This window comes from Podarcis gaigeae, assembly GCF_964106915.1.
Source record: "Podarcis gaigeae genome assembly, chromosome: 1".
NCBI lineage: Eukaryota > Metazoa > Chordata > Lepidosauria > Squamata > Lacertidae > Podarcis > Podarcis gaigeae.
Window position 1 is genome coordinate 15,451,231 of NC_139678.1, and position 26,536 is coordinate 15,477,766.

General features: G+C 43.6%; 1 protein-coding gene and 1 long non-coding RNA gene across 4 annotated transcripts in view; both read right to left on the bottom strand.

The window, feature by feature from the left end:
• The window catches only part of TRAF3 (TNF receptor associated factor 3), a 94,930-nt gene that overhangs the window by 51,190 nt on the left and 17,204 nt on the right, over positions 1-26,536 (bottom strand). For all 3 annotated transcript variants that reach the window (XM_083734848.1, XM_083734847.1, XM_083734846.1), the window contains one exon: positions 1,419-1,538. The gene's annotated coding sequence lies outside the window, so the exon portion shown is untranslated. The remainder of the gene's footprint in view (positions 1-1,418; positions 1,539-26,536) is intronic.
• On the bottom strand, positions 11,947-13,771 carry LOC310839868. Its single transcript, XR_014561691.1, has 2 exons — positions 12,302-13,771; positions 11,947-12,128 (listed from the first exon to the last, which is right to left on the bottom strand). It is a non-coding gene; the product is annotated as an uncharacterized lncRNA (long non-coding RNA).

Here is a 26,536-nt window from a genome sequence, read left to right on the forward strand (position 1 = left end):
GCTGATTTAGGGACTCATCAGAAGAGGTTGTTAAGAATTCACCTGAGCAGATGAGATCACCAAGAGAAATAAGCGTGGGCTTAACAAGTTTCTCCACTCCTGAATAAAGCATAAATTGGGGAAGAGAAGGTGACTAGAGAAGGCGATGAAGAAATGGTTTTACAATTTGAGGAGAATTACAGAGAGCGCAGGATGTCAGGGGCAGAAAGAAGACAGCCATTCAATGTTTAATAGACACGCAGCAATCAAAAGAAGAAACAGGAAAATAGCACAGACCCCCCCCCCAAAAAAAACCTCCCCAATAGCAGTATTTTGTCATATGGAACTGAACAACTTAATACAAAAAGGAAAGTGGTAAAACACTGCTATTTGGAATAGTTTTTTGCTGCTATATTTTTTATAAGTGCCTATTCACAGAGGCTCAGAACCAAATTCAGAAAGAGCAGCCTACGAGGGCTTTCTTTAAGCTTTAGGCAGCTTGATTGTCAGCTGGCAAATCATGTTTCCTATCAACTCAAGACATGGCTCCTCAGGGTTCCATTTTATGAAACAGCATATATTGGCTATCGATTTCCAGAAAACAGCCAGAAAAAATGCACCAGTAAGCTATATCTCAGCAGGAAGTAGCGCTGACATACTAAAGACGTTGACAGGAGGCAGAAAAGTAATGCAAGGTGCCCAGGAGGAAGAGAACTTCACCCAGCTGCCACCCTGGATTCTTGGGTGCGATGGGAACAAAAGGGTGAGATTGTCCACAAAATTCGGAACCAACTAAAAATATGAATAAACAATTCAGTATAATTTAATCACTACACTTACAAAAAAATTAATCCAGAAAATGAAAAATTTGCACTCATATTGGTCCGTATAGTTAAAGCTATGGTTTTCCCAGTAGTGATGTATGGAAGTGAAAGTTGGACCACAAAGAAGGCTGATCGCCGAAGAATTGATGCTTTTGAATTATGGTGCTGGAGGAGACTTGAGAGTCCCATGGACTGCAAGAAGATCAAACCTCTCCATTCTTAAGGAAATCAGCCCTGAGTGCTCACTGGAAGGACAGATCCTGAAGCTGAGGCTCCAATACTTTGACCACCTCATGAGAAGAGAAGACTCCCTGGAAAAGACCCTGATGTTGGGAAAGATGGCGGGCACAAGGAGAAGGGGACGACAGAGGACGAGATGGTTGGATAGTGTTCTCGAAGCTACCAGCATGAGTTTGATCAAACTGCGGGAGGCAGTGGAAGACAGGAGTGCCTGGCGTGCCCTGGTCCATAGAGTCACGGAGAGTCAGACACGACTAAACAACTAAACAACAGCAGTATTCCGCTACACCACCAATATTCTTGTTTCCCTACACAAAATTTATCCATTAAATTTGTATACCACCGTTTCTCCCTAAAAGGAGCCCAACAGCTTACCTGTATAATGGCAGACGAAAGGGGCAAGGACATCTACGTTCGAACAGAGAAGAAAAGGCAACAAAAAATGAACTGTGAATCCGTTTCCCAGTTGATACCGTCAAATGTTGACTCCTGTAACTTAAGAGACAGAAGAAAATGCAATTTAAGTCCACATGCAAAATTGAGATTGAATTTAAAATCACAAAAACTTCTGGAAAGTAGGGATAGAAGGACCTTATGAAATCTGGTTCTCTTAATTTCTCGTTTTTCCACGCTTAAAAATCCAGTTTCCCACATTTCCATAGCAATCAGCATTTTATTTTTTAAAATCCCCATGAAAACTGCATACACATTTTTAACTAAGGAACGTGTTTTTGCAAGCAATTTCCCCAGAGCTTTACAGGGCAGGCAGGGCGGCAAGGAGCAAAATGTGCCCCCTAACAAATGCGCCTGGGGCCACCAAGCCTCTGGCCCTCCTCACACAATGTCATTGCATAGATTTATTGATGACAAACATCCTAGCAGAACATAAAAGGACAATGTCTTGCAAAAACAAAACAAAACCCTGATACTTTTCAATCAGATGCCCAAGCGTACTTTGTACTTGGCAAGCAGGAGAACAGATTTTTATTGATCACAAGCAGTGCTACTTCCAGCACAGTTACAGATCTAGATCAAGACTGATAGGTTTAGGTGTGTGCTTTATGAATGTCGTTTAGGAAAGCAGGTCACAGGACCAATGAATCATGTAGCCTTTGCAGCTTTGCATATCTGGCTCACATTATCCCTAGTGGAGCCCCATGACGAAGACATGCCCGGGCATCCTGAAACACAACTGCAAAATCGACACCTCCTAGTTATAAAACAGAAGCAGCTACACCTTACGCAGGAAGAACCAAGAGGTCTCACTTGTGAATAACATATTCACTATCTCACCTCCCTTTTACCCCCACGTTCTGTCAGAATTGCTTTTCTGCAAGGGGAAGAATTTGAATTGTCACAAGAAATGCATCTTCCCTGTTCCACTCTAATGTATGTGAGTAAATCGGGATAGCAGCAGTGCCAGATTTACATATAAACTAAACAAGCTATAACTTAGGGCCCCACTCTCTTGGGCGGACCCAAAAAACTTAAAGGGGGGAAAACCTGGATGTACATTTCCAAAATATAAGATAAAAAACAAATAAAATAAAACCAACGTACAGCAACAGTGTTTTGTGTTGTGTATGCTCCTATGATGTAAGTCGTGGGCCCCGCCTGCTAGCCTGCTCCCTAAAATATCACTGCTTTGCTCTTTTCTATATATAGGGTGCCTACATTCTGCATGTGCAAATGGCTTTAGATACCTATTAGGTCCATAAGTTACCATATAGCATATATTCAACACAAAAAACAGCAGCAATTTGTTGTTGACAAAGGACAGCTGGACATATAAAGGGCCCCATTTACCTTCAGTAGCTTAGGGCCTCCTCAAACCTAAATCCGGCCCTGGCTAGCATGCAGTGTTGCAAGCCTAATCGAAAGGACATTGTTATGTTTGCGGGTGCACGAACACACCTCTGCTTGCCCAGGTAAGGATCCAGCCTTTGCCAGCTTTCAACTGAAATGCAGGTTTAAAAGCCTAAGCTTTCTCAACAAGTCTTGTTTGAATGCTTTCAAAACAGCTTGGAGGGCACGAACAAACCACTCTCCACTTTCCCATCTCTTCCTGCTACGAGGTCCCAGAAAACTATCTTTGGGGCAGAGAAGAGATGGGTAGGGCAGGTTAGATAGCAGCAGTGAGCACTCCCCAAAACCCTAGCGAAGTGGCATTTCCTGCAAGGAATGGGACCCTCGGTCCCAGAAACCCCAACAGAAATGACTTAATCGCATAGGCTTTGCACCAGGGATTCTAAATGACCTTTGGAGGATACATCAAACAAAAAAAATGCATTTTTTGTAGCAGACAGTGCCAAGAGCAAAACAATACTGTAGGTTTCTGTGTGTGTTTAATGACTACTTCTGAAAGACGCTTAAATCGTGTTACGGGGAGAAACTGGGCTGCCTCCTTGTACTTAGTCCTGCAATAAGTTTCTCTAGTGCTGCAGGTACAGTGGTGACTTTCTAGTAAGTATAAATTGCCCAGCTTGACATCCTTGCCTTCAACATTTTAGGTTATACTTCATTCCAAGGGATGCAGTAATGTTTCTACCCACCTTTCCCAGCAAGATGCCTTTCAATATTTTGGCTGCAAAGAACAAAGCTTTTCGACTGAAAAGAGTACGTTCTAGCGAGCAAAACATCTGAAATGTTTCAAAGAGAACCTTGATCCCTTCCACTGGTTTAGACTAAACTTGCAGTACTACTATTGAAAAGTGTACTTTAAAACAAATATATATCAATGATATACCGGTGGTACATGACCCCAGTCAAGCTTGCCAAAATATATCACCTGTCTGATAATAAATGTTGGAAATGTAAAGAGGCGGAAGGGACATTCTTTCACCTCTGGTGGACCTGCCCGAAAGTGAAGGCCTTTTGGGAGATGATTCATAATGAACTAAAAAAGGTACTTAGATTTACCTTACCTAAGAAACCGGAGGCCTTCCTCCTGGGCATGGTGGACCAGAGAGTGCTTAAGAAAGATAGAACTTTTTTTATGTACGCCACTACAGCAGCAAGGATCCTGATTGCAAAGCATTGGAAGACACAAGATTTACCCACACTGGAGGAATGGCACACGCAGTTGATGGACTATATGGAACTGGCCGAAATGACTGGCAGAATCCGAGACTTGGGAGAAGAAACAATTGAGGAGGACTGGAAAAAAATTAAGGACTATTTGAAAAAACATTATAAGCTGTATGAATGTTAAAAAATGCACCTTTTAGGAAATTCTAGCTTCAGCAATGTTAAACTAAAGAAATGGAAATTAAGGTACAAGAAGTCAGAGATAGAATAATGAAACAACTTTATTGTGTTTAAATGAAAATGTACATGATTTGGGTTATAACACATTTGAAATTGGGTAACATGATAAAATGAAGGATACAACAAGTATTGAAACAAGTTAACAAATTGCTGATGTTCTGTATTACAGAGAATGCAGGGTTGGGAGGATGCGGGGAAGTCCAGCAGATTTGGAAAAAAGAACATGAAAATTTGTAACCTTTCTATTTTATTCTTATAATCTGTTCTCTATTCTTTTTTCTGCACTTTATAAACTTAATAAAAAATATTATAAAAAAAAATAAAGCAAATATATATCAGTGACAGCAGCACAGCGGAGATAGCACACGTATATTTCCACTTGCTCTGACAAGAAGAGGTATTTATTTCACTTAACCTAGACCTGGAAGGCCTTTACCATAGTTTGCTTAAATGTGGCCTAGAAGCAGTAAGAGTGCCTGTGATTGATTGGGTCTTAGTAAACCCTAGACAGAATCATATAAGGGTCAGCTAGTCCCACCCCCTGCAATGCAGGAATATATGATCAGCTGCTTCTGCTGCTGAATGGAAAGCTACATTCCCATTCACTGCATATTTCCTTAAAAAAAAAAAAATTCAGGGAGCATATATCTCAACTGATATTTCTAACCGAAAGAGTCTCCACCCCCATCGTTCGGCCCGGACACTGAGGTCCAGTGCCGAGGGCCTTCTGGTGATTCCCTCACTGTGAGAAGCCAAGTTACAGGGAACCAGGCAGAGGGTCTTCTTGGTAGTGGCACCCACCCTGTGGAACGTCCCCCCACCAGATGTCAAAGAGATAAACAACTACCAGGCTTTTAGAAGACATCTGAAGGCAGCCCTGATTAGGGAAGCTTTTAATGTTTAACAGACTATTGTATTTTAATATTCTGTTGGAAGCTGCCCATAGTGCCTGGGGAAACCCAGTCAGATGGGCGAGGTATAAATTGTTGTTGTTGTTGTTGTTGTTGTTATACCCAGGAACGTGTGCAGAGGAAGGCAACCAAGATGACCAAGGGTCTGGAAACCAAGCCTTATGAGGAATGGTTGAAGGGTATGTTTAGCCTGGAGAGGAGGTGACTGAGAAGAGATATGATGGCCATCTTCAAATACCTTTATGGAGGATGGAGCAGGCTTGTTTTCTCCTGCTCTTGAGGGTAGGACTTGAGGCAATGGCTTCGTTACAAGAAAGAAGATTCCCACAAAACATTTGGGGGGAAATTACAGACAGTAAGAGCAGTTCGGAAGTGGAACAGACTGCCCATGAGATGTGGTGGACCCCTGGAGGTTTCTAAGCAGAGGCTGGGTGGTCATTTGTCATGGATGCTATAGCTGAGATTTGTGCATTGCAGGGAGTTGGACAAGATGACCCTTGGGCACCTTCCAACACTATAATTCTATGAAGCCCAACTGAGAAGTATTGTTGCTCTACGAATGCTTCTGCAGAAACGTAAGAACAGCCTGCTGGATCAAGCCAATGACCCATCTAGTCTAACACCCTGTTCTTACAGTGGTCAACCAGATGCCTGCAGGAAACAAGTGAGCAGAACATGAGCACAAGAGAATTCTCCCCTCCTGTGGTTTCCAGCAACGGGTGTTCAGAAGCATTGCTGCCTCCAACTGGGGTGGTAGAGTATAACCATTGATAGCCCACTCCTCCTCCATGAATTTGTCCAATCCTCTTTTAATGCCATCCAAGTTGGTGGCCATCACTGTCTCCTGGGGAGCACATTTCATCGTATGACTATGACTATGAGGAGGTACTTTCTGTTGGTTTCTGCTTCCTTCACTGAGCAGCGAAGTGCTTGTCACAAGACAATGTTTACATTCCACAGTCAAATGCTGTTGGGTTTTCTCACGGGAAAGGAGACTGGATGTGACGTACACTGGTTTCCTGTTTTTCACTGTTCTTTGCAGTTCAGGGTGATTCTCTCCGTGCTTTAGAGGAGAGAGGATGCCTTTCTCTGCTCCGGCAGAGGGAAGATGTTTTTCTGTAAATTACCAGCTTTGAAGTGTAAATAAAGTAATATAGAGCATGTTGGCACGTACTTTTCATCATTCCGCTGTGCACTGGACACTGCTTATCTCCAACATTTGGTTCCGGGCCCAGAAAAACGCAGTGTTTTGAGAATGGACTCCAGAAGTCGGGCTCCTGGCAAAGGAACAAAGGAGCAAAGAATTGGAGTGCCGGCAAAGGATCGGAATGCAGAGGGCCGGATCGGACGATATCTCTGCGCGTCAAGATGATTTGATGAGGTATGTGCTACAGCTCCGGGCAGCCTGCCAGCTTCTAATTAATGGCTTTATGGCTGGACTTTGAACTTTTATAGCCAGTTTTGCCGTGGCACAGGCAAAAGGCTAGGAGGATAAATTTTTCCTATGCTGGGGGAAATCGAAAGTAAAGCAGCTGCAGCAGTGTCGCAGCATGAATTTAAGACAGCAGAGAGAACTTTCACTTTTGAACTTGCCTTTGGAATGCGGTTTGAAGCAGCTGCAGATAAGCAAAGCAGTTAAGCAGAAAGGCACAGGTTCACAGGCAGAGGCTGTTTTGAATTTGCTTTTGGATTGAAGCAGCTGTACACAGACGCAGCATGTATAAAGCAGCCTGATTTAAAGCAGCAAAGATGACGCTAAAGGCTAATGCCAAAGTCATGATGGCCCTTCAGGATGCTTGTGGGATTCCTAAGCTCAATAGGAAGAACTATGCGGACTGGGTTCTCTATGCAGAGGCTATTCTGCGGAAAGAGGGTCTGTTTAAAGTTATTACAGAGACCCCCCCAGCTCCAGTTACAGATGAATGGAAAGCTATGGATTCCAAAGCAAGGGGAACTCTTACGTTGATAGTATCCCCAGAAGAGCTCTGTCTGTTGCGTGATAAGACCTCAGCCAGAGAAATTTGGGACGCTTTGAGAGAGGCTCACTTGAGGACAGAAGCTGGGTCCACAATGTTTTACTTTAACAAGCTGCATAATATGGCTCTTGCTGAAGGTGGAGATGTGCGTATACATCTGATGGAGATGCAGAATCTGAGACATGAGCTGCAACAGAGAGGACTCAACTTTCCAGAGGAAGTGTATTCCTTTATGATACTACAATCTTTGGGTTCAGGTTGGGAGTCTGTTGCGACTCAGATTGCTGTACAGCCAACTGCTCAGCTAACAGTGGACTATGTTACTGCCGTGATATTGAATGAAGCGGATCGCCGGGGTGCTAGCTGCATCAACAAGGGGGAGACTTCACAGACGTCATCCCATAGTGCAGTGGAACCACCAGATGGCGCCAAAGCTTTGAAGGCAGTGAAATGCTACACGTGTGGACGTCTAGGCCATATGAAGAGGGAATGCAGATATCCCAGGGCCAAGACAGAGCAGCGCAGCGAAAGCTCATCGCGTGGAAAAGGCCGAGGCAAAGGCAAAGGTCCGGTGTCCAGGACAACGCAGCACAAGGCAATGGTCTCACGCTTCACTCCAAAGGTTGCAGAGGTCCAGAAGACGTCTAGATCTTTCTTCGTTGTTGATTCAGCGGCGACCCACCACATGTGCAACGATAAGCGACTGTTCGTGTCTTTTACACCGCAGGAAGGTGCGATTCACCAGGCGGATGACCACACAATCCCCAGTAAAGGCTACGGAACTGTTGTTCTTCACAGTTTGGACTTATCGATACAGGATGTGCTTTATGTGCCAGATGCCAAGCATAATCTGCTCAGCGTTGGACAGCTGAATGAGCGGAAAATTGACGTTTCCTTTAAGAACAAAAGGTGCATCATCACAAAGAAAAATGATTATGTATTGCATGCTGAATATGTTGATCATTTGTATATTTTGTATTTTGATGATGTTGTGCAGGATGACACTTGTTGCATTGCAGGTTCTAACAAAAGTTTGCATGCAGAATGTATTCACGATTTTCATCGAAAATTTGGTCATTTGCATTTTGAGGCAGTATCTAAAATGCCTGCCTTGGTTGAAGGTATGACTATTAAACCCTGCAGGTACCACATGAAGTGCAAGGCATGCGCAGCAAACAAGGTAAAAATGGCTGCGAAAGGTAAGGTGTCTAGTAGGCAAGCTACAGAACCATACCAGGTTGTTCATGCTGATTTGGTTGGACCACTAGCGCCCTCTTTGGGTGGAAACAGGTACTTCATGGTTCTCATTGATGCATTTTCCAGGTATATTTATGTGTACAATCTCAAGCAGAAATCAGAGGCTTTTCCAAGGTTCAAGGAATTCTGTGCTTGGTTGGGAAATGTGCATGGTAAGAAGGTAAAGACTCTTTTCAGTGATCGCGGGGGAGAATTCACTTCTCAGCAGTTTGAAGCTTTTCTGACTGAGAAAGGAATTCAACACAATTTGTCTAGTCCTCGCTCGCCATGGCAGAATGGACTTGCGGAACGAGCAAATCAGACATTGCTTCAAGGGTTAAAAACCTTGCTGCATGATGCCAATCTTCCAGAGAGTTATTGGGCCGAAGCTCTCTCATGTTTCACTTACAGTTATAATCGCAGGTTATCTTCAGCGATTGGTTGTACCCCCTATGAGAAGATGTTTGGCAAGAAGCCATACATCAAACACATGAAAATTTTTGGTTCTGACATGTGGGTTCACTCACCACAAAGCTCCAAGTTAGACAAGCGTGGATTGCATGGTATCTTTCTAGGTTATCAGAAAGGGTCTTACAGAATAATGATGACTGACTCTAAGACAATTAAGCTCACAAGAAGTGTTGAGTACAATGCCAAGTGGGGGGAGAATGTGGGAATTTTCCAATGTTATCCTGATGACAGTGATGAAACTGAGGATAGTCAAAAGCAACCGCAACAACCCACACCCACTGATGAAGGTTCTGATTATGAGTCTGAAACTGAATCGGGTGATTCAGAGGATTTCAAGAGTGCGAAAGCCTCTATGCGACCCTCTGAAAGCTCTGATCAAGAATTGGAGGAACCATTGTTCACAATAGGTCACTTTTCTCCTAAGAAGGAAGAGGAGAGTGTTGAAGACTTAAGGCTAATTCGCAGGTCACAGAGAGCAACAAAAGGCAGACCTCCAAAGAGATTTGCTGATGAGTTTGCTAAGATAGCAGTAACAGCTGTTAAAAGCACCAAGAAGGTGTTTGAACCTTCAAGTTTCCAAGAAATCCAGGATTTGGATTCAAAGGAAGCTGAGCCATGGTTAAATGCCATGAAGGCTGAGCTTGATTCCTTGGAAAGGAACAAAACATGGGACCTTGTTCCAGTAGTTCCAGGAATGAAACTGCTTGGAAGCAAATGGGTCTTCAAAGCGAAGACAGATCAAAATGGCAAGATAGTCAGACACAAAGCCAGATTGGTAGCCAGAGGTTTTGCACAGGTACCAGGTGAAGACTATCACGAGACCTACTCACCCACCGTGAGGTATGAGAGCATTAGGCTTATGCTCAAGCTAGCTGCAGAAGAGAATCTACACATTAGTCATCATGATGTGAATACAGCTTTTCTGTACGGATCTCTAGATGAATCACTTTATATGCTTCCACCTGATGGCGTACAGGTAAAACAGGGATTTGTTTGTGCTCTGAAGAAGTCCCTTTATGGTCTCAAACAAAGTGCACGGTGTTGGCACACAAAACTCACTGAAGTATTGTTTTCTCTAGGTTTTAAGCAAGGGAAAGCTGATCCATGTGTATTTGTCAAAGAGGAGGGGCAAAAGAAACTGTATTGTTTGTTTTATGTTGATGATCTTTTATTCTTTTGGAAGGATGTCACAATGTACAATAATGCCCTAGCTCAATTGAAAGAGCACTTTGACATGAAAGATCTTGGTGAGGTAAACAACTACCTATCTCTGGAAATAGAGAGAGATCAAGATGGTAACATTCTAGTACACCAGTCACGTAAAATTGCTGATGTGTTAAGCAAACTAAACCTGATGGATGCTAACCCTGTAGACACACCGATGACAACAGGTTATCAGGTAGATGACACTGGAGAAGCATTTTCTGACACTACACTGTACAGAAGTGTGCTAGGCAAGCTAAACTTCATTGCCAGATGTTCAAGACCTGACATTGCTGTTAGCTGTAATTTGCTAAGCAGACAAGTCAACAATCCTACTGTTAAGGATTGGAAAGCTCTGAAACGCATAGCGCGGTATTTGAAAGGCACTATGCATTACAGACTGAGATTTAACAATCAGAAGTCTGGTGGTCTTGAGATATTTGCAGATGCAAGTTTTGGAAGTGACACTACAGACAGGAAAAGTACGTCTGGAGTTTGCTATAAGTACAATCAGGGTCTATTTGATTGGTCATGCAAGAAGCAAACAACAGTTAGCTTAAGTACTTGTGAAGCTGAACTGAATGCACTGTCTTATTCACTTAAGGATTGTGAATGGTTGTTACAATTGTGCAAAGACATAAAAATTCCTGTCAAATGTCCAATCCAGGTTTACCAGGACAACAAAGCATGTTTGGCTTTGCTGAATTCTGAAGGTTGTAAGCAAAGCACGAAGCACTTGCAATTAAAGTTGCAACATGCTAGGGAACGTATTCAAAAAGGACTCGTAACGGTGTCCTATATGCCAGGTAATGAAATTCCTGCTGATGTATTGTCCAAGATTGTATCAAGGGATCAACACTGTACCTATGTGCAGAAGTTGGGTTTGTACTGATATTGTACGAACACGCTGCCCAGTGATGTTCACAGAAAGGGGGAGGATGTTGGTTTCTGCTTCCTTCACTGAGCAGCGAAGTGCTTGTCACAAGACAATGTTTACATTCCACAGTCAAATGCTGTTGGGTTTTCTCACGGGAAAGGAGACTGGATGTGACGTACACTGGTTTCCTGTTTTTCACTGTTCTTTGCAGTTCAGGGTGATTCTCTCCGTGCTTTAGAGGAGAGAGGATGCCTTTCTCTGCTCCGGCAGAGGGAAGATGTTTTTCTGTAAATTACCAGCTTTGAAGTGTAAATAAAGTAATATAGAGCATGTTGGCACGTACTTTTCATCATTCCGCTGTGCACTGGACACTGCTTATCTCCAACACTTTCTTTCAACTCCCCTTAATCTTCTGATGTTCAACTTCATTGCATGTCCACAAGTTCTACTGCTATGAGGGAGAAAAACATTTCTCTATTAAATTTTCTTCATGTCATTATAAGTTTTTATAAACTCTTATCATGTTGCTTCTTACTTGCCTTTTCTTTAAACTAAATAGTCCCAAATGCTGCAACCTTTCTTCATCCTCTTGATTATTCTTGAAGGCACTTTTCTAAACCTTTTCAGGCTCTGCAATATCCTTGCTGAGGTGAGGTGGCCAGAACCTACAGCTTGCGTGCTCCACTCTCCTCTTTCATGAATCAGAGAGAGATTGAAAGGTTCCATTTTCAGTTTCAAACAGACCACAGTTCCCGGTGACCTCCAAGCTCTGTGAACTGTGGTTTGTTTAAACTAGGGTTTAGTGAGAACAAGGCAAGATCTAAATCAAATTTTTACTGACTACGCAGTAAACACAGTTTGAACAAATGGTGGTTCCCCGACTTCCAAACTCTGTGAACTGCGGTTTGTTTAAACTAGGGTTTAGTGAGAACAAGGCAAGATCTAAATCCCTTTTTACTGACTTTTCAATAAACATAGTTTAAACAAATGATGGTTCCCAGAGCTCAGACACCACAGGCAACTGTGGTTAGTTCAGAAGTAAAGTGGAACATTTGAGTCTTACCAATGAACTCAATGGGACTTACTACTGAGTACAGCTGTACAGGATTGTGCTGTAAGGGTTGTCAGTCTGAATTTAGAACACCTTTGCATTTAGAACACTCTTATTTTTGTGTGAAGTTGTCTTTTTTTTCTCTCTTTTTTTTCTTTTTTTCACTTTTTATCTGATATTTGTCTGTTAAAGTGTGTGTTGTCCATGATATTTTTTTAAAATGCTCAATAAACATATTTGTAAAAAAATTAAAAAAAATAGAACACCTTTGCATTGTAGCACACATAAACCTATGTGTCGCGGGGATCAACAAGGGCCATGTATTGTAGAACAAACCCATCCATTACAGAAAATAATTTAAATGTCAAGGAACAAATCTAATTGACCTTATGAAATTTGCAAAAACCCCGTCCCAGAAAAGAAGAACGTCTTGTCTAGGGACACAGAGTGACAAATGTAGAAGCCTTTTAAAGGCAGATACAAGAAAAGATTGTCCTCTATTACAGCGTTCTCCAAACATGTGCCCTCAAGAACCACAGCTCTCATCAGCTCCACTCACCATGGCCAAAGCATCTGAAAGCACCTTGGAAGGCTGCTCTAATACAGTTTTTCTGCCATAACTTCAAAAACTATCTTTCTATACATTACATAATTCTTTATTTCAAACTCACATGGAGGTTATTATAAAGAGTTTCACATAGCATGTTATCGTAGGGGTGGGGTGGGGGAAAGAGCCCTAATTTGCACCTCTGAATGAATTATATAGTTGAATTAATTAATCTATCTTGAAATCTGCATTTCACAGTATATTTCACACTTATCAACTAGCAAAATATTAATCAAAAAGGGGATTTCGTATGAAGGAGTTGTTCCGGCTATTGCTCCTCTCTGTAAGTCCCTGTTCACTCTTGACTTCCATCCCTTCCAAACAATCAAGTATGGTGGTTCCTGCACCTCTTCTTAATATGAAGCGAGTTGGTTGCTAGACATGCAAATAGATTTGAGGTGAAGCTGAAGAACAGCAGCACCCCAGCTATGGAATGCCCTCCCCTCAAAGATATAGGTGGCAACAGAATTAGCTGACTCTGGATTGTAAGCAAAGAGTTCAAGTCTTTGCAGGGGGTTAATGCAATGCAGCTAGTTGTAAACCAATAGACTGCCTGTAGTATTACTCATGGTGTTTACAAAATCTGATGTTTTAACTTTTACATTGCAATGCTCTTTGTGGTTGTAATCCTTTGTATAGGTTCCATGATGCAACCCACTGTGGGATTGTGTATCAATGAACAGTGGACTAGAAACTGAATTATTAAAATTATTTGCTCCTGGTGGCACCAAGGCAGCTATGGCTTCTTTAAGAAGGAGAACACCACGTTCCTCTATGTAGTTTGGGGTGTGTGACCTTTTAGAGGCTCTCTGCCAGATGGAAGGATATGATATATTATCTTCCACCTCTCAGTTTTCCCAATGGTACCTCTTCACACATCCAAAAAAGAAGAGAAATAGCAGATTTCGTGAAGTCTTTTGTCTGCTGACTATGCATTGGTCACCTTTTAAGATGTTGTACCCAAATTTTTGCAGAACTGCTCCCGAGATCAAGGAGCAGGTTTTCATCTATGAACACCACTGGGCACCATTTTGAACCAAGATGGCGGACTGAACTTTTCATAACTGCTCTGGTTTTCCGTGTCTCAGAATTCCTGAGAAATGCCAGGTAACAAGGCTGCTAGTAGTTCATGCGAAGAACAGCAAGGAATGGACAGGTAGGATATTTCAAGAAAACCCAATAGAATTGGGTGGCAAATCCACTGACACACGCCCTTCTCCTTCCTGCCCCCAACCTACACGAGCTGTGCCAGGGAACAAGGCTCTAGACATGACAGTAGCTCCACAACCAATCTCCCCTACTCAGGAAGGTCGGATTGCTCTGACCATGTCACCAAGTCAGAAAACTTAAGTTTTATTTATAGAAATCCTTTGCCATCTTCAGATCCAGAAGTCGCTGCTGGCAAACACTAATGGGATAATGGAATCAGTTGCCAACTGGTTTTTGAAGCCAAGGAACTTTAAGATAAAATGCATTAATAGCCGTTTGGCATTTAATAAGGTTTTTTTTAAAAAAGAAAAAGAAAGAAATTAAGACATGAAGCCCTACGTAAGCTGCTCTTGCAATAGAGTTAGAATCACTGGAGGGTCCACAGGGATTTCTACTGACAGCGATTTGTCTGGTGGTATTACAAGAAGCTGTACAAGGACGCTAAAGATATTTGGGATGCATATAAGTAGCAGCTTCTAACTGGGAAGCTGCCAGATCAAAAGGTACCCAGAGGACACCCGCCATTTTTTATCCTGCAAGTCATTACAGCATAGTAGAGGCTATGGAAATAGATGTTAATAAATGCACTGCCTCAGCAGCTACGTCTATTTTAGCTGGTGGTAATCAGGATTTCTTCAAATAACCAAGATTAACTTTTTTGTATAAGCGAATAAGCAAGGAGGCTGGGTTGGAGATCCAGAACTGGTTACCCCCAGTTCCATTGCTTGAGAAGTAATCCAGCTTCACCCCATTGCCTAATGATCCAAAGTTATCAGGTAACCTCCTCCTCCTTTCCCTGAACCTGCTCTTCAAATCTTAAGAAACGTGTGTGAAGCAATTATTCCCTCGGTAAAACGTTAACAGGCTGAATCTCGCAGAAAATATGCAGGGCTATTTCACCCATACAAATCAGCAATTTCTGTTAACGTTTCCATAATTACTAAATGAGACAGTGTTAAAAGACAAGTTAATTGCCAAAGGAGGTGTAGCTGTCGTGAAATAAATTATATTAATATACTTCCTGTGTGGATTTCCCTGGTGCCGTCATGGAGCAAGGGTGGGCAAGCTGTGGCCTTCAGCCTAATTTCGCGCACGTGTGGGTGACTAGAGGGAGAGACGCGGGACAAGAGGAGAACAAAATGTGGGAGAGGGCAGAACAAATGGTGCAATGGAAGGGGAGAACTCCTTGGTAAGAAATCAGAGGACAAACATCTGCAAGAGAGACTTGTATGTCCCTTGGCAGCCCACTCAGTGAGGAGATAAGGAGAGAAAAGTGTCTGGTACACTCAGTGAGGAGATAAGGAGAGAAAAGTGTCTGGTACACAGATAAACGGGTGGTAGTAAGTTGCTCCCCAACAGATTATCCTAAATTAATTTATTATTACAGTGGTACCTCAGGTTAAGAACTTAATTCATTCTGGAGGTCCGTTCTTAACCTGTGACTGTTCTTAACATGAGGTACCACTTTAGCTAATGGGACCTCCCGCTGCCGCGTGTTTTCTGTTCTCATCCTGAGGTAAAGTTCTTAACCCGAGGTACTATTTCTGGGTTAGTGGAGACTGTAACCTGAAGCATTTAGTTGTGTCCGACTTTTCGTGACGCCATGGACCAGAGCATGCCAGGCACTCCTGTCTTCCACTGCCTCCCGCAGCTTGGTCAAACTCATGCTGGTAGCTTCGAGAACACTGTCCAACCATCTCGTCCTCTGTCGTCCCCTTCTCCTTGTGCCCTCCATCTTTGCCAACATCAGGGTCTTTTCCAGGGAGTCTTCTCTTCTCATGAGGTGGCCAAAGTATTGGAGCCTCAGCTTCAGGATCTGTCCTTCCAGTGAGCACTCAGGGCTGATTTCCTTCAGAATGGATTGGTTTGATCTTCTTGCAGTCCATGGGACTCTCAAGAGTCTCCTCCAGCACCACAATTCAAAAGCATAAATTCTTCGGCGATCAGCCTTCTTTCTGGTCCAGCTCTCACTTCCATACATCACTACTAGGAAAACCATAGCTTTCACTATACGGACCTTTGTTGGCAAGGTAATGTCCCTGCTTTTTAAGATGCTGTCTAGGTTTGTAACCCGAGGTACCACTGTACTACTAATTAAATTTGTATGCCGCCCTATGCCCATAGATCCCAGGGCAGTGGACAACACAGAATGTGGCCCTCAATAGAGGGGGGGGCGGAAAGATTACCCAACCCTGACATAAAGAGGTTGCTGTTTTCCCCAAAGGTTTTTGAGGGAGGAATCAGATTTCTAAATCCAAAATAAATAAAACATGCTATGCTTTCAAAAACATTTCAAGATGCCCCCTGTACAAATCCTGCTAGAGGCACAGTCTCCACCAGAAGCTGTCGCAGTCAGAGAAGGATAACACAATGGAGAACCCTCCTTCGGTACACTTTGACATTGCCTCCATTTAGACTCAAGATTAAAGAGTGATCTCAGCACCACCACCCAAAATATGAGCTCCAGAGAGTTGGGGGACCCTCCAGAACCGGGTGTAGAGGGTTGTAGGAGAAAGGCGAGTCAGTAAAACTCACTTTTTGCCTTCCTCTTTTTGAGCACAAGGCTATATACTGTCCAATGAAGTACAAGCGTCCCCCCATGTCCGCAAGTGTGAGCGGCCGTGTAGATGCACAGTGCCAGGAAATAAATAATTCAATTCAAACTTGGAAATGCTGGGAAAGAGAGGGAGAGTCCTCGTGGCTTGCAAGGAGAACCTCCCTGGAACCCAGAGAGGGTGTTGATGAGGGCAGAGGGATCCCCAAAGGACCAGAGATGCAGCGGCACTTTGTTGAGGCTGCTCAGCCTCCCCGGCGAACAGCTAGTGTGTGGGGTTGCGCAGCAGCTGCTTCTCACACATCCTCCAGCTAGACCCAGAGCTTCAATGCTAACTGTGGGTATTTTAGATACGGTGATTTTGTTTGGGATTGGCGAGAGAGCACCAGGTAGGGCATTTGAAGGGTGCTCCCCACTTTATGCAATTTCACTTACACACGCAGGGGCCCGGGGCATAACCCCCACGTAAGTGGGGGGAAGAGGACACGTATATAATGCAAAGGTGCACACAAAATAAAAATCAAAGGCAGAAATCACAGGCATTGGAAACATCTTTATTAACATGCCTAAACACAATCTTCCCAAGGTACTGTTTGCAAGTCATGGCTTCACATTTCCTAGCACAATTAACATAAACTGCACCCAAGTATTTTAAGTTCTGTTTGCACCATTCACATCCATGTGGCCAATTCAGTTTAAATTCAGAATTCTGACTAACTCAAGTTGTGAAACAGGTGTTTGAAAGGTAAATGATTGGGGAAAACAAGCAACAGGTAAAATATGGATCCGCAGTTGCTATATCCCTCCATTTTATAGCTATAGTTCAGAGGTCAGCAAACTTTTTCAGCAGGGGGCCGGTCCACTGTCCCTCAGACCTTGTGGGGGCCGGACTATATGGGGGGGGGGTGAACGAATTCCTATGCCCCACAAATAACCCAGAGATGCATTTTAAATAAAAGGGCACATTCTACTCATGTAAAAACACGCTGATTCCTGGACCGTCCGTAGGCCAGATTTAGTAGGCGATCGGGCCGGATCTGGCCCCCGGGCCTTAGTTTGCCTACCCATGCTATAGTTCCTAGCAATAATATCCCAAATCAAGAGGAGCAACACTATCTATAGCGTGAAATTGGTTTGCATTAGTCGGAATCATCTGCAGCTAAGAGAACAAATCTTACCTTAATCCAATAAATGGCCTGAAAAGAAAGCATTACTGTTTAACAGTACTGTTCTGGTACAAAATATGGCGAAGGCCCATACGCTGAACTTAAGTCCAGTGCACTGAAATAGACCCAGAGAGATACACATGTGCAGCCTGATATGCAGTAGCAAAACTTCACAGAAAAAAGCGCATTTCTACTTTCTTGCCTAACAGTCAAGCCTCAAAAATTCCCCTGCACATAACACAAGACGCTACCTTTCTGACTCATGAGCTGCACACCTGCCTGCCCCTCCTTTGCAAGTGGGAAGGGGCAGGCAGAGGAGTAGAGAAATGTTACCATAGACTTGCACTTTTCACTGTCTAATACTAGCTCACACCAATTACTGCATTGCAGTCTTCCTTGATGGCTATACAATCAAGTCAGCATGGGAAAGAGCTTTAGGAACACAAGTATACAGTAAACTGCTTTTGCAAGAGCCATATAATTAAGCAGATTACCTTCAAGGCATTGCAAATTGAGTCAGGACAGAGGTTACCAAAGTAGGGTGGAATCTTCACGGCCTGACCTCTCTCTATTCCTTCCTCCAAGCCTCTTTTTGCTGCTCCAGGAAGTGTTTCATCACTGAATTGTTCATGGAATACCTATTTCACATGACCAAAGCGGAATTTGTGAAGAGGAAAAACCAGATTTTTATCGCTACTTAGCTCCAAGCAGATTTTCTTTCTTTCTTTTCACTCTAACACGTTTCTCTCTCTCTCGCACAAAATAGTGCTATATAAGACATTTGTCAGCAAGCAAAGAATTTGACCCGGTATTCCATGTTGCGGCAAAGCAAAAGGTCTATTATCTGGTATTGGCCAATACTTTTAAAACAGGGGTAGTTATGACAATGTTCAGCTTTGCGAATGCAGTGACACCCACTAATGTGTTAATTAAATATAGAACATAGCAAAATGTGGGGGTAACCACCTTGAGATCAGCCCGGGCTAAATGGATTCCACTGAACACAGCAGAACCACCAATTCTGAATTCCATCACACTGCTTTTCCATTACTGACATGTTCATTTTGTCATAGGAAACATGGGAAGGTGCCTTATTCCAAAACCCAAGGACTAGCTCAGTAAAGCCTGAGAGCCAGTGTGGTGTAGTGGTTAAGAGCGGTAGACTCATAATCTAGTGAACCGGGTTCGCGTTTCCGCTCCTCCACATGCAGCTGCTGGGTGACCTTGGGCCAGTCACACATCACTGAAGTCTCTCAGCCCCACTCAACTCACAGAGTGTTTGTTGTGGGGGAGGAAGGAAAAGGAGATTGTTAGCCGCTTGGAGACTCCTTAAAGGTAAAGGGACCCCTGACCATTAGGTCCAGTAGTGACAGACTCTGGGGTTGCGGCGCTCATCTCGCATTATTGGCCAAGGGAGCTGGCGTACAGCTTCCGGGTCATGTGGCCAGCATGACTAAGCCACTTCTGGCAAACCAGAGCAACGCACGGAAACGCTGTTTACCTTCCCGCCGGAGAAGTACCTATTTATCTACTTGCACTTTGTGCTTTCGAACTGCTAGGTTGGCAGGAGCAGGGACCGAGCAACGGGAGTTCACCCCATCGCGGGGATTCGAACCGCCGACCTTCTGATAGGCAAGTCCTAGGCTCTGTGATTTAACCCACAGCGCCACCCGCGTCCCTTTTCGGAGACTCCTTACGGTAGTGATAAAGCGGGATATCAAATCCAAACTCCTTCTTCTTCTATAGCACACTGACTGGCAACAGGATTTCAAGCAGGGGATATTCCCAGCCCTACCTGGAAGATGCCAGGGATTGAACCCGGACCTTCTGCATGCAAAGCAAATGTCCTACACCGAGTGGTGGCGCTTCCCTTCCATATTACATCCACATCTGCGTAACAGGAACTTCGTGCACATGCTTCTTGAACCCAGAAGCATTTTGACAGCACTGTTCATGTGCCACAATCCGAGGTGGATGATCCCTACCACAATGTGCCTGAAAATCATTTGCGAAGCAGATCATCTGAATTGCTATTGCTTTGCCAAGAGGTAGGGAGGATTTCACCACATTGAAGGCAGGCGTTTATCAGAATTCCCAGGCGTATAACTGTAGTAGCACAAAGCTCATCACCGTTTACTTCCAGCAGAGCATGTACTATGCTGCCAACTAGTGCCCAGATCAACACAACACACTACAGTGTAGAGACTAATATGTCAGTTTCACTTTCTCATTTTTCCAGCCTTAAATTTGGTTTGCCATAATTCCACACTACTCCGAAGGTCCTCATGAAAATTCGCTTGCATTTTATTGCATGTTCCTCCTACGCATTTTTGCAAGCATTCCAAATAATGTTTTTGTTATTTGTTATTTTCACTTACACATGTGCTAATACATGCATACTGTCCCCTAATATGTGCATTCTTTGTATGTCCCTTTTGGTTGGAGGCATCACAAAATTTGTACCTGTTTTATACGCTGAATTCATGCCCAATTTTAGCAGGGGCAGGAGATTCCGTGGTCAACCAGGGGAGACGGCTGCAAGTACATAGGTGCCTGCCAGCACCATGTTGGCACTCCTGAACTATAAGGGCAATGAAGAGAAATCCAGCAAACAACTCCCATTATCCAGAACCACCCTAGACAATGGTTATGCATTATGGAAATCGTAGTCCAAAAATATTTGGGAGCCCAAGACTGAGAAAGACTGCTCTTGGCAAATGCTGAATGCCACCTTAAAAGTTTAACCCAGAGCTTTCCAAACTGTGTGTCACAACATGTTAGTGTGTCACCTACAGTGTGTAGGTGTGTGGTGTGTGCGCTCCTCCCGAGGCGAGAGAGACGTTTGTGTTTAACCTCTGGTTTACTAGTAAAAGTGAATTACTGTGTCGCGAAATGATGAATGTCTAAAAAGTGTGTCACCAACATGAAAAGCTCTGGTTTAACCTGTTGAAAAACTACACCGATACTTGGTTTTTACAGCCAAATAAAACTCTTCATATTAGCAGGCAAAATAAAAATAAAAACAGAAATAAATGTTCTGTCTGTGGCAAGCAAACAAAGGATATATTATCAAAATGTCCAAACAAGAGCCTTTGGGCACCTCCTGGCGCAACCAGATGAAATGTGATGCATTTGCTGAATACTTGAAGCCATATAGTGCCTACAGTGATAATGGGGGATGAGATTGACAGCCTGGGGCAACCATGATTCCAAATGAGAAACCCTCAGCAAGCTTCATTCACCGGGACATAGTTAACCTCGTAGGAACATTTTTAATTAGCAGCCAGATGGAATAGTTTACACTACAGTTCTCTCACCAATCACATATTCCACAAAGTTGCTTGGCGAAGAAGAAAAAAAGTGGTTGTTTAAATATATATACATATATATGCGTGTGTATCTTTTATTCAAGTATTTACTGGCCAACTTCCAGGCCCTCGCCTTCACATGGGACCATGCACAAGAGAATAAGATGAATTTTATACTTTAAAACGATCCGATCTTAGCACAGCCTGAAGTTTAAGAGAGCAGTTTTTAAGACAGGGCTAGGCTCTCCAATGAGGGACATGGTGGCACTGTGGGTTAAACCACAGAGCCTAGGACTTGCCGATCAGAAGGACGGCAGTACGAATCCGCGCAACAGGGTGAGCTCCTGTTGCTCGGTCCCTGCTCCTGCCAACCTAGCAGTTCGAAAGCACAAAGTGCAAGTAGATAAATAGGGACCACTCTGGCGGGAAGGTAAACGGCGTTTCCGTGCGCTGCTCTGGTTTGCCAGAAGCGGCTTAGTCATGCTGGCCACATGACCCAGAAGCTGTATGCCGGCTCCCTCGGCCAATAAAGCGAGATGAGCGCCGCAACCCCAGAGTCGGCCACGACTGGACCTAATGGTCAGGGGTCCCTTTACCTTTACCTAGGTTCTTCAACAGGGGTGGCTAATCTCCACACACACACACACACCACCTCCCAGCCAAAAACAAACCTTGGTGACATCTGGTTTGCTGAGTTAGACGACTCGGTAGAGCATGAGATTCTTTATCTCAGAGTCATGGGTTTGAGCCCCATGTTGGACAAATATTCCTGCACTGAATGGGCTTGGACTAGGTAACGCTACCTCTCTTTTAAATCAGAACCAGTGAAGGCAGTGAAGGTCCTGTGTGATTGTCTGGAGGCGGTTGGAGGATGGATGGCGGCTAACAGATTGGAGTTGAATTCTGACAAGACAGAAGTACTGTTTTTGGGGGACAGGGGGTGGGCGGGTGTGGGGGACTCCCTGGTCCTGAATGGGGCAACTGTGCCCCTGAAGGACCAGGTGCGCAGCCTGGGAGTCATTTTGGACTCACAGCTGTCCATGGAGGCGCAGGTCAATTCTGTGCCCAGGGCAGCTGTCTACCAGCTCCATCTGGTACGCAGGCTGAGACCCTATCTGCCCGCGGACTGTCTCACCAGAGTGGTGCATGCTTGGACTACTGCAATGTGCTCTATGTGGGGCTCCCTTTGAAGGTGACCCAGAAACTACATCTAATCCAGAATACGGCAGCTAGACTGTTGACTGGGAGCGGTTGCTGAGACTACATAACATCAGTCTTGAAAGACTCCTAGTACATTTCCAAGCATAATTCAAAGTGTTGGTGCTGACCTATAAAGCCCTAAACAGCCTCGGACCAGTATACCTGAAGGAGCATCTCCACCCCCATCGTTCAGCCCACACACTGAGGTCCAGCCCTGAGGGCCTTCTGGCAGTTCCCTCACTGTGAGAAGCGAAGTTACAGGGAACCAGGCAGAGGACCTTCTTGGCAGTGGTGCCCACCCTGTGGAACACCCTCCCATCAGATGTCAAGGATATAAACAACTATCTGACTTTTAGAAGACATCTGAAGGCAGACCTGTTTAGGGGAGTTTTTAATGTCTGATGTTTTATTGTATTTTATTGTATTGTATTCTGTTGGAAGCTGCCCTGAGTGGCTGGGGAAACCCAGCCAGATGGGCGGTGTATTAGTAGTAGTAGTAGTAGGAGGAGGAGGAGGAGGAGTATTACAAGACTGGGTTCCAATGTAAACACTAGGCCAAACAACGGCTTAGCTCCCAGGAGTGTGGCATCAGCAGCAAGGGAAAGGAGCCACAATTTTCGCAGCATGCTTCCTTGTTTGACCTGGTTTGCATGTAACACTAAGCCAATGCCATGCTTTACATGTAGACAGCAGGCAAGGAAGTCAGGAATTCAACATGGATTTCATCATTTGGCAGGGAGTAGCAATGTGCCATTTGTAACATCCAACTCTGCCTTTTAAGACACTTAGAAGTCTTGCAGACTTGGAAATTCTGCCACAGTCCTAACTCCATTCTTCCTGCCTTCCAGAAGGGCCAATGGTAACAGTATGTGCTTCGTTCAATCCTCAACATCTCAAGTTAAGGGTGGGTTAGACCCCCCTGCCTGAATCCTTGGAGGGCTGCTGCCAGTCAGAAGCACTGAGCTATACAGTGGTACCTCGGGTTACAAACACCTCGGGTTAGACTCCGCTAACCTGGAAGTAGTACCTCGGGTTAAGAACTTTACCTCAGGATGAGAACAGAAATCGCGCACCGGCAGAATGGCGGTAGCGGGAGGCCCCATTAACTAAAGTGGTACCTCAGGTTAAGAACGGTTTCAGATTAAGAACGGACCTCATCATCATCATTTTTTAATTTGTATAACGTCTTTCTATCTTACAATACTCAAGGCAGTTTACAAGCTGAAGAAACAAAAAATGTACATCTTATATCCATCTAATGCAATACAAAAATGTGACAATAAAACTCTAGAATAGGCAACCTACATCAAAAAAGTAACATTCAACAATCCTTAGAATAGTATTAAATAATAACATATAGAAGTTAAACAGAAACCCACTCAACAGTTACAATAAATAATTTCTAAACTATAATCAATAAAACGACGGCAAGCCACAGTACATAAAATAATACAATTTAAATTGAGAAGCAGAGACTAGAGCGTGGGGCAAGGCAGGTGGACCTCCGGAACGAATTAAGTTTGTAAGAAGAAGAAGAAGAGTTTGGATTTGATATCCCGCCTTTCACTCCCCTTCAGGAGTCTCCAAGCGGCTAACATTCTCCTTTCCCTTCCTCCCCCACAACAAACACTCTGTGAGGTGAGCAAGGCTGAGAGACTTCAGAGAAGTGTGACTAGCCCAAGGTCACCCAGCAGCTGCATGTGGAGGAGCGGAGACGCGAACCCAGTTCCCCAGATTACAAGACTACCGCTCTTAACCACTACACCACACTGGCTCTCTTGTAACCAGAGTTACCACTGTATAGGCCATTCAGCTCCACAAATATAGTAAACTGGACTTCTTGTTAAATACACGTCATTCCCTTTTCATAAGACTGCACTACTGGAAGATTAAAGTAGCGCTCAGCTGCTAATAATAATAATAATAATAATAATAATATCTTTATTGCTACAAAAGGAAGGTAGTTTGCCTGCGCTGAGGTTCCCCGATTGCCATAACATAAACAAACAACGGGCTTGAAAAGGTACTAGGACCTTCCACCCGCACTATAAGAGGCTATCCATTACTGCAGAGTGGCAAAGCATAATGCAAGGCTCCACTCCACGTTTCCGAGTGATAAATACATTATATACTACTGCTGGATAACTTGGTCCTGTTTCTACTGGAAATTTAAACACCCTGGGGTTTCCTGCTGGGAGACGAACCCGCAAAGCTTGTTTTAACTGCCTGCTATTAATATGCACAAGCTATAAAGCAAGCCTCAAAGGCAGACAATAAATAGAAATTTGGGCATACGCCGCATCTTTCCAAAGTGTGTACACAAATATTGAGACTACATTCCCTATAAACATTTCTCTCTTCTGACTGCTAACTACCTACACGGGTCGAATCCAATGAAACATAGGGGAGAATATTTTGCTCCAATACCAAAGCGTCTACAGACAATTGACAGCATAGTTTTGAGCTACACATCTGATTTATCACAGAACCATAGAATTTTAGTGTTGAAATGGGTGCTTAGGGTCCTCTAGTCCAACCCCCTGCAATGCAGTAATCTCAACTAAAGCTTCCATGGCAGACGGCCATCCAACCTCTGCTTAAAAATCTCCAGCGAAGGAGAGTCCATTATATGGGGCTTACGCAAATATTACGTTTCAACATAGATATACAGGAAGCCCAAAGGTGGTGTCAACAGATTGGTCTAGTAGGCAAGTAGATACAATTCTACTTTGCCTCCTGATCATTGCCTGTGGTTAGTCAGTGGTCATCCAAACCGAGTGAAAGAAGTGCTTGCAGGAACGTTGAACAATCTGGGCTCTACATTTTGCCAGGACTCTGAATCCGATAAACATTCAGGCAGTCACTTTTTTTTTTCTCCTTGGCAATCATTTAAGTATTTTCATTTTAATAATGGGATAAGCTTTACGCAGAATTTTTTTAAATAAAAATACTTTTTTTATATATCCTGCCCTCCCCAGCCGAAGCCGGGCTCAGAGTGATAAACACATTGCAGCAATTAGTCATTCTGAAATATTTATTAGAACACATTCTGGCCTCCTGGTAGAGAATGCAAACTGATTTTTTTTTAAATATATATATATATAAACTTATAAATGAAATTCTGGCTCCACCACGACCATGTAAGCTGGCATACACAGGTACGGAGGGGTCTCCAGTGCCTGAAACCCTGGAGAGCCACTGCCAAAAAGTGTGGACAATATTGCGCCAGACGTGCTAATGGGTCCAATTCAATGTACCTAAGAGACTCCCATTATTTTCTTCCCTTGCAGCTATAAAAACTGAGTGTCAGTCACTTAGCAACAGCCAGCTACAGTTATTCAATATTATTTTGATATCCTTTGCTTGATCGTAGTGGTGACCTACCAAGAATGTGCATCCTTACTTGCTTCAAGGCCCTCCATCAAACTTCGACAATCGAGATATGGAGCCAACACTGAAAAGGCTCTACCTGAGGGGCTCGTCCAATGGATGGGTGGAGTTGGGCTCCGTCTTTATTAGTTTTATACAAACCTTAAAAGTTTATTTCAATATTTTTTTATTATGAACTGTGAGCAGGATGCATACTGTTTTTTAAGTGCTGCTGTTTTCAGCTTTATCTCTGGATTGTGGAAAAATTAAACAACTGTTTCTTTAAAACATAAATTGCTTATTTTAATTGTTTTAAGTAAGGAAGGGCTTGGTGCCATATAGATATTGGATGGAAGTATTTCATAGGGAGAGGAACCAACTGCCCCACATAATCACCACCACCATCTAAACCTCCGTAAACAGAAAAGGCTTAAGATTTCCCTACAATAGTTGTTTAACTTACACACTTGAGTATCTATTGAAACAATGTGATTGGATGGTGGGGTTTCAGCATTCCTTTAGAGGAATTATAATCTGGATTGCCAATTTGCGTTGTTAATTGCATTACCGTAAAAGATACTATCTTATTTCCAATTTTTTGCAAGGAAACTCAAGGCGGCCAACTAATCATTAACACAGAGTGTGTGTGTGTGTGTGTGTGTGTGTGTGTTTAATCCCCAAACTGAAGCTAAGTACATAATAAAAAATAACGACAACAAACTGTGAACAAATAGAACAATTCCAGGACAGCCATCAAATCATCACAAAATGTAAGCTGAGACAGGTATAACTATCCACCTGCAAGTGTTTTTGCTTGGCAGGCGATTCCACAGAGCGGACTCCACAGCAGAGAAAGACCTAAACATGGCTGATACCAACCTAATCTCAGACGACATCAGAGAAAGCAGGCAGGGGCATATCGCTCGCCTCTTGCTGAATTGCACATCCTCTTCCGTTCCTTTTAATAGATTAAAATGGAAACCTACCAGCAAACTATTCAGTCACTTGCCCGATTTGAAGGGTCTGGAGCAGATGTACGTTGAACAGATGGAGCTTACAAAACACTTCAAGGGGGCTTCTTCAAGGCT